Below are 9564 nucleotides of genomic sequence, written 5' to 3'. Positions count from 1 at the left end.
AAAAAACGTATACAATCATAAAGGAGGTGTGTTGTGTTTTGACATTCTTTTATCGTGTAATAGATCGCATAATATCTCTTATGGTGTGAGGACGATTATGCTTGAAAATGGATTGAGAGTCAATAAGTAGGGCAGAAACGATTGTTTAATTCCTTAGTGATTATTCTTGATTACCTTTTTGATTCGTCAAATAAGAGTAGCGTGTTTTATATTGTGTTTTGTACATACGGTATTAATGAATCAATGAAAAACTTAATTGGTTATATATTTTATACTTGGGTGTAAAACGGTGTCGCACAAAATAGCTGATCTACAAGCCTGTAGATCTGCAATGTTTATATTTTCGATTTAAAGAAATCTTTCAAATTGATTATTTTAATATTTTAAACTGAGTTTGATCAGATGTTGCAACCCTATCAATAAGTAGACTAGTATTTTACTGTGTATATTTTGTTTTCAAACTCCAATTTTACAGAAGGTAAAAAGACTTTAAGTCTCTCGGACATTAAGGCCATCGGAAAATCACCACGCGCCCAAAATGAATATAGTGATTGTTCTCATTTGAAGCCTTTAGCAGTGTAGTTGCCTGGTGTGAGGCCTTTATGTTGTGGGCTCCATACCTCCACAGGGAGGGTAGAATTTACGACCTCTTTCCCAGAGGCTTCTGCTAGGGCCCAGCATTACCCAGGCTACCTCAGGTCATGTGGAAGGAACCTCGTTTGATGGATTGCATTTTAGAGCTGGGCCGATATTACAATGGCAAACAACCAATTACCAATACATCTGCCACTTATATTTGACGTTGTCGCTGTCGGGCAGAAACCGCTTATCTCCATATTTCATGAATTAATACCTACTTGATTGTTCTACCTCGGCACACAAAAGTAGCATCTGTAGCATTTCACCTGCTTCTTTTGCTATTTGGGCATTTGAACCCTGAAAAGTAACAGTTTTGGACTTTCCACCCCGACAGACGAAATATTTCTGCTGAAGTGAATAATGCACATTTCCTGGTGAGGATTGTGACAATGTATGTACATCTGCTAATACTTCAAAGTGTGTTTTAGATGAAATTGGTTGCTGAACATTTACAGTGCCTGCGTCAGAACAGGCACTATGTAAAATAACATTGTGCCCAATCTGTGTGTTAGGTAGAGTATATATATATATATTTTTCCTTTATTTTTATCCCACGATTTTGTAACCCATTTTCTCACCCAGTGCCAACTGCCTAAGCTGTAATCCTGGGCTCTGCTCTCCCTCTGCCGCGCTTGGGGGAGACAACGGACTGACCTCATGCTTCCTTCTATCCATGAGTAGTCCAAGTTGCTTCTTTTCACCTGACAGGTGGAAGTTTCCCCAGTTGGACGTAGCGCGTGGAAGGAACACGTTATTCCAACCAGTTCCTTTCCCCTCCATCAGGCGCCCCGGCTGGCCAGGGGGAGGCAGTATAGAGACCAGGATTACTGCATGTTTTTGTGAGGGTATATACTGTAACTGTACCCTAGGAGACACAGGAAGAAATGCAAACTCCACACAGAAAGGCCCTTTCACCAACCCCACCTAGGGTGTGGGCGTATGTTATTTTTAATACAATATAACAATGGTGGTCGTTGTATTTTGTCTCCCTGCTCTTCTATTGAGACATTTAGATTGTGTAAAAGGTCATGCCTCACCTAGACTCAGGATCTGATTTTGACCTAATGGTCAAGTATTTATGCTTGATTAAGACCCCCCTTGGGTGAAATGTTGTATTTACTTGCTGTTTTGTCGCAAATTACGCTTTGTACCGCATGTTTGTTTTTTCAGTTTGGCTCAGCACCAAACAGAGGATGTGCGTCATTTTTGTCTTTGCAAGATTCAATTTATCACAAGCAGGCGGGCTCTATTAGCTCAATGGTGAGAATTGCACCACTTACGCCAGGAACCGGGTTCATATCCGGGGTAGAAGTGGAAATTTACATAGTGCAGCTCTAAAGCATGGGCACATACAGTACATGTCTCTGTTTCAGCTTATTTGTAAAAAAGGCTAGAAAAGCCTTTTGTGTGTTAATTACATTGGAAACCCCATCTCATAATATAGTTGAATTATTCATACTCCACTCCCTATCGACAGACACACACACACTCACAAAAGTATCGGAAGTAAAAGAACCAATCAGTATATACATGATAAAGATTTATTTATTTAAAAAAGTAACTCATTAAAACATTTGAAGTGCATACATGCATTTTAAACACTATACTATAGGAATACTACATGGATTTAGTTCATTGTGTCTAGTCACTCTGCATGCATAGTCAGTGACACACAACTCTTTGGTCTCAAATAATGTCTTTGGTCCAGGACTGAGAGGTAGGCCGTGTGCACGCTTGAAGACTGAACTCATTCCACACACTGCAAAATCCTGAGTGTTCATTTAGTGTTGCATTGGAGGGGGTAGGTGCTCGCACATTGGCATAGCTGTCTGTAGTTTGGTGGAGAAGAACGAGTCCATCAAATTGCACCCTCAGGTTCACACTTGGCGACGACAAGACGCGTGAAGTCCGACACACACGCCAGGAGATCTGCAAGGTCAAAACACCCGAGCGTCTACTAGTGTCCACCCAGGAGGTCTAGAACCTAAACGTTTCGAGGCTTTGCTTTGAACCGTGTTCACAAGACAGCTTAGGAAACACAGGCAAGTTTCTGTCTTCTGTTTTCACGAAGGGTGTCCTATTATGATTTTCATTCCCCTTCACCCCTCTCTCTCTGCGTCCTCCTGTAGTTTGTAGTGAGGTCCGTGGATGACGTTCGGGACCTTGCACCGCAGTCGACATGTCTTCTCATGTCACCTTGCACCTGAAAACTGGAATGAAAAGAGAAGTTAGGCATGGCTGAGAGAAAGCAGACGTGAGGCAGAAAGTATTACTGTGTGTGTGCGCACAGAGCCCCCCATAAGCCTAAAACCCCATTTCATGCAACACTCTCAATGAACACCTCTCTAATTTCAAGTCTGACCTCTCTCTCAAGCACGCGCACACACAGAGTCAACACACACACACACACACACACACACACACACACACACACACACACACACACACTCAACCATGTCTGTAAAACCTCCTATATTGTTAGTGAGATTTATTCTCCACTCCACTTTTCCACTCCACTTCCCTCAGAACTCCTGTAGTGTGAATACACACTTCTGGTACTAATCACACACACACACACACACACACACACACACACACACACACACACACACACACACACACACACACACACACACACACACACACACACACACACACACACACATTTAACTGCCACCACCTGCATGCTCTTTAATCTGGTTTTCTGTGCCATGTATCACTGTGTCAGACAGCTCATATTTTAACCTCTCCTACACACACGCACGCACGCACACACACACAAACACACACACACGGGTGTAGGTGACGCAGGGTTCAGTATGCCTGGTACCGCTCTATGCCAACATATTCTACTGTTTTGTGAGTTAAGTGCATGCATACATCATGTATGCTCAGAATCTGGCTGAATGTTGGTTTGTTATTTACCTCAGGGGAAAGGCACTCTGGAGTGGAGAGGGAAGCAGCGTCTGTACAGGCAGCGCCCACGGCCGTGGAATCTCCTCCTCGGCTTCAGGAAATCTGCAAAAAAAAGGACAGAATCGATCAGCAACTAGTCTCCTTTAGCCATGACTTATTGCGCTATAGGCAATGCCCAATGGGACCTGCACACAAGGTTTAGGTCAAATAAACTGACACTTTGTTAGGCTATAGTATTATTAGTCTATTGATTTGAACACCTAGTGGTTCTCGAAGTGGATTCCAGGGACTCTGTGGGTTCCTTCGGGGGGTCTAAATTGACCCATACACGTCTGTAACTCTGACAGTGTACAAATGGAACCAAATGAACCCTAACGGGTTCATTTGGTTCCATTTGTACACTGTCAGAGCTAAGGGGGAGACCCTGAATTGTTAAAGTTTGAGAGGCACTGACCTACAGGATTCAAATGGTCCACCTGCCCATTGCGTTTTAAAGCTCCCAATGAAAATCACACTCTAATTACTGCAAGAGCTGCCGGACAAAGGGAGATTGGACCCTCCCAATAAACCAGAACAACACAGACCTAACACATGATTATTTTTAATCGTCCCTCGTAAAATCCACAATTGACTCCCAAAGTTCACACACGGGGACAGACAGCTAAAAGCACAGGAAGAGATAAACTTCTGGATGGCTTTATGACTCTTTCCCTCTCTCTCCATGTCTCCCCCTTATCCTCCCCCCTGCATCTCTGAATGAAAAGGCCTGTTGTAGCCTACGTCAGTGCCTAAAGCATTGGTTCCCAAACTTTTTAGCCTGTGAGCTGTGACCCCAAAAGAGGAATTAGACATTTGCCCTGGGACTTAAACTAGTGCAAATCTGATTACGTTTGGCTGTTTGCACTACTTCTTAATATTCTATGCCCTATTTTATTTATGGAATTTCTTAGATTGTTTGAAAATGTATTTTAAAAAAAAAGTGTTTATAAAAAATAAAAGTATAGGCTATATTTCCATCTTTTTAAATATATATATTTATTTATTTATTTTGCAGAGTCGTGACACATGTAAAAATTGGTCCTCGACCCACAAATGAGTCCCCCCCATCCACTGTTTGGGTCTTTGGGAACCAGTGGCCTAAGGGCAAAAGGAGTGACTTTACACTTGGTGGCTGCTTCTTCATTTCATGTTAATCAGCCGCCATTCATTTGCATTGCGTTTTTACACACCGGCGGTCAACAATAGCGCGGCGCGGTGACAATAGACGCCATGGGACGGCCGGAGGCTAGCTTGGGCCGGCGGGGCGGGGTGGGGCTACTGTACCACCCCGGGTTGTCCCTGACTCCCTGTCTGTCTCCTTCCTCCTCTCCATCACAAACAAACACTTCACTTTTCGCATTTATAAACGCCGTGGTATTAATAAAGTCAAACAGGCATTTATTGCACTGAATGAATTGCAAGCCCTGTCGAAAAAGTGCAGTAACTACTGATAAGTGGGGTTAAAAGTGTTTCAACTGGTCAGCCAAATGAGATAAAGGCATGCATTGCATTAATTTAACGCTAAGGAGAAAGTATCAATTTTTCCTGTCAAGTGGGGCTGTTAAAAATTGTAAACCCAGACGAAACGTCACGAACAGCGGCGGCGCTGCTGCAGCAGGGGTCACATTATTAGTTGGGTCACCTGTTTCGGTGCAACGCGGCGGGGAGTCGAATCTCGGCGCGACGTGGTGGTTAAATTCAGGCAGGTGTCTGCAGTACTAACTCTGGTGACTGGGTCAATATTTAGCTAAACAATTAGCCTTTTTAACAGCTTTTCAACTGAATGGTGATATCTTTGGTTGACTAAATTAGAATGCAAACGGGGGAAAAGTTACTTAGCTTTAATTGCATTGTGACTAAGATTATAGTAGCCTAGCCTAAATAATAGCTACGCAATGAAATGACCACAGTAGGCTAATTGTGACACAAGCTCTCCTCGGCCGCAAATAGAAATACTTAGGTTTTCCACCATGTCCATAGACTAGTAGGCTACAGAAAGATAGTTTATCAATTATTTTCCTCTCACTTTTCTCCTAATTAGGCTGTTCATTATGAGTTATTTAATGTTTTACTGTGTTCTCTCTTATCATTTTACTTCTGGGTTAACCTAAACAGGGACAGACAAGGTTTTCTATTTATTCCAAAATCATTTGTGTGATGGTCATTTTCTTACCAGTTTTTGTGTTGTCTTTTTTATGTCTCAAGGGAGAGGCAGAGGTGCACGCTATGATGACAGTGAGCAGCAGCAGCAGCAGATACACAACGTTGAAGATCCTCATGATGGCTGCTGGAAAGTCAAACAGGTGGGTTTTATACTAAAATGTTCCAAAATGTCAGTCTCAGCCAGGCAGGTTTGGTGCTGTAGCTTGATGTCCTTTTCAACTCTCTCTCTCTTCTCTTTCTTGGAAGTAGTTTTGAGTCTCTCTCGCACACTGACTGACTGTACCTCCTTTGCTTTTTGTCTTGCAGTGGGATCCACAGGAGTCAAACACCAAAGAGAGATGATCCGTCTTCCGTTCTCTCCTCTAGGTAAATGAGTGGTGGAGTGGAGAATGCCAGAGACAGCTCTGTGTGTGTCCAGTGAAGTCCAGTGAGAGTGTGAGTGTGTGTGTCCAGGGTGATTGTCTCAGAGAGAGCAAAGTGACAAAGATGTGTCTCTGTGAGTGTCTCCCCCCATCTCCTTTATACTGCCTTTTAGGGGGAGGGAGGGAGAGGGGGGGCTTCACCTCAACCCCCGAGACACACACACACACACACACACACACACACACACACACACACACACACACACACACACACACACACACACACACACAAAAGAAAGGGACACACATGCACGCACTCATACTGCCCGCACTGCACATATTGACCCCACATGTAGAAAAAGTACTACTTAAGTGACAGGAAGGACTCGCCCACCCCCACCTGCCCTCCAACTGCCACTAACACGCACACTTTACGGCCTGGTTTTATGTGTGTGCACGCAGTGCACGCCACAGACCTTTCTGTGTGTGTGCGACCGAGCGCGTGTGTGTGACAATAAGAGAGAAAGAGAGAGTTGTGCGTTCTATAGGCCGTTGTATAGCAGAGTGTTTGAGTCTGGCTGACCACATTAAAGGACGTGTAAGTGATATTCTTTTGTTGAAACAAGTGTTAAAAGGCTCTATATTATGATATCATTGCTATAGAGCAGTGGTTCTCATAGTTGGGTTCCTTGAAGGGGTTCCATGAGGCCCCCAGAGAAAATATATAAAAAATAAATATATAGCCAGCCTAGATTTCTTTTTTTAATATAGCATCAAACCATTTTACACCTATACATTGGTTCTTTTAAAATAGCTTACATGCTCATAACTTGTAGGCTTGTAGATTTCCTTGTAGACTTGTTTTTTCATCTTGAAAAAATTGGAAACTTTGGAATATGGAAAATGTCTTCAGATGGGTGTCTTCAGCTGAGAGCATTTTAATTTTGGTGTAAAATGATTGAGAACCACTGCATAGGTCTTAAACATTGGGTTCCGTGACCCCTAGGGGATCCTCAGAGTTACTACAGAAGGGGTGGCAAGTTTTTATGTGATACTGTAGTACTCCCTCCACCCTCCCCCTAATAAATGTCTCAAAATACACATTTGCATGAGTCTAACATGTTCTCAAAGATAATTTGCAAACAAATAAACAAAACACATTTCATTGACACAACACGGCTGATAGATAATCTATTTGGCCATCAAATCGGCGGCATCACTTTGGAGGCAGCCCAAAGGCATTCAAACAAAACACCTGTAGAAAACCTACCACGTTAGTCTCTCAAATCTCAACAAACAAACGTTCCCGCTAAATATGGTAACTGGCTTCTTATAAAGCCTCAAGCCTAGTATCAAGTTGCATGGAAGGTTTTCTGAGGAAAGAAAAGTTCAATAAAGCAACGCGATTTTCTACAATAATATGTTGTGGAGGGAATCATCTCTATCTCAGCTAAGGGGTCCTTTGCCTGAAGACCCCTCCCTACGTGTTTTTTCGGTAACAGTGGTCACCCCGTCTCCAGTTCTTTGGTAAACAAAAAAATAAAAAAATAAATCGGGATAACAATTTTATCCAATCAGGAGAGAGAACTCCTGGCAGGATAAACATACATTTTTAGGCCTAGAATTATTGAATGCTTTAACCAGTGAAAAATAGCAGATATACAAGCTCACAGCGCGGCACCGAGTGCCGCGCTGCGAGCTTGTAGATCTGCTATTTTTGATAAATCGTGAAAATTAGAATTTTGACCCGATTCTATAAGTGTCTTTTGAATCCTTCTAAGATCTTTTGAAAAACCTATGTTTCTATGTCAGCAATCTGGCTTAGCCATCGTCAAAGAAAAGGTCCTTTTCACTTAAAATGAGCTGCCGAAATTGGAACTGGAACACTAATATCATTGAAGCTGATAAATCGGGTCTCTGTCCTGACCAGATCAAATTGGCAAACCCTACCAATATTGCGGCTTGTGAGCTTGTATATTGTCTATTTTCGCTATTCTTACATCAAAGTGCTTTAGTGCCCAAGAAAATGTGCACACGACACACATAGACACCCTGTGTCACCACTCGTAATGAGTGTGACAGAATAATTCACTTGCCACTCGAGTCTTTCCTTTCTTTTTCCTCGTCCCATTCAGTAATTAAAACAGCTTCTAGTTGGACTTTAGAATGATTGAAGACAGAATGAGTGGCCTGTGTTGAACTTTGGGGGCGGGGGGGGCGACTCGTCTCCCCCCACGTTCCATATTGTGGCAGTTGCTCAAATAGACCGACAGAAGCCAGAGAGCTTAATTCTCTTGTCCTCCTGTAAAAAAAAAATAAAGAAGGGAAAAAAAGACCCTGCCCCCGCACCGTGGGGACACACATCTGGGCTGGGGGGTGGGTGGGGGGGCCGGTGTCCTCCCGACTGCAGCCCAGTGATGCTTAACGATAGTCTGTCTGTCTCCAACGAAATCTAACTGCCTGGAACATTGTTTGCTGCTACTGTCTGGTATGTGTGTGTGTTCTTTTATTAGCGGATATATATACCTTCTGAAGGACCAGCCTTTAGTTTTTGTGCATTGAACATGAAATCCTTGACGACGGTTCGCTTGACAATAACCACAGTCACTTTTATAGTTCAAAGGCTCTGTAAGGTAGAGTGTCTGCAATTTAAATATCACATGCCACTTTGAAGCTTCCCCCCTCCTAAAACTGCACAATATGATGCAGATTTTTGTTGAAGAAAGTGTGTCTTTTACTGGGATGTTCCTGGCACCGTGGTCAGTATTATCAAATACACTTAAATTGTGATGTTGTGCGTTTGACTACAGTTAAAAATTACTGATACATCTGGTCAGTCTTTATTGTAGTAAACCAGGCACTATAGGGCTGTAACTATTGATTATTTTCTCAGTGGTTATTCTATCAATTACCTTTTCAATTATCCGAATAACTGAGAAGCACTCCACCACTCATTTACCTAGAGTTAAAATATATAATTTGTTTTTGGAGCGGTGAAAGCGCTCCCAATGAACAGGTATATCCGTGGGTATGTGGCTGGGTGGCTGGCTGGCTGGGTGGCTGGCTGGCTGGCTGGCCGTGTCCGTAGCCTGGGCAATACCTTGAGTGGCCACACACAACACACTAGTTAAAGGAGGGGCGCTGTTTTGTGCAGGCCAGGCACACTCACCACTCACTCACAGGCACAGTTTACACTCACTCACTCACTCACATAGGGTACAGCTGCTCAAATTCACCGCTCCACTTCGAACCGAGGTTTGATTTTTTTTTAATAGATCAACACATTGATTAACTACTTAAACGTTATGTTATACTTCATCGCAAAAAGGCATGCAAAAATAGTTGTAATAGCCAATGTATAAACTCACTTAGAGGAGCGATGGGGGCGTGTAAACTTAGAGCATCTGGCGTTTAGCAAGACCCACATTTATCTCAAATCTTTGCT

Source organism: Nannobrachium achirus, assembly GCF_963921795.1.
Source record: "Nannobrachium achirus genome assembly, chromosome: 3".
Lineage (NCBI taxonomy): Eukaryota > Metazoa > Chordata > Actinopteri > Myctophiformes > Myctophidae > Nannobrachium > Nannobrachium achirus.
This window is presented reverse-complemented; position numbering follows the sequence as displayed.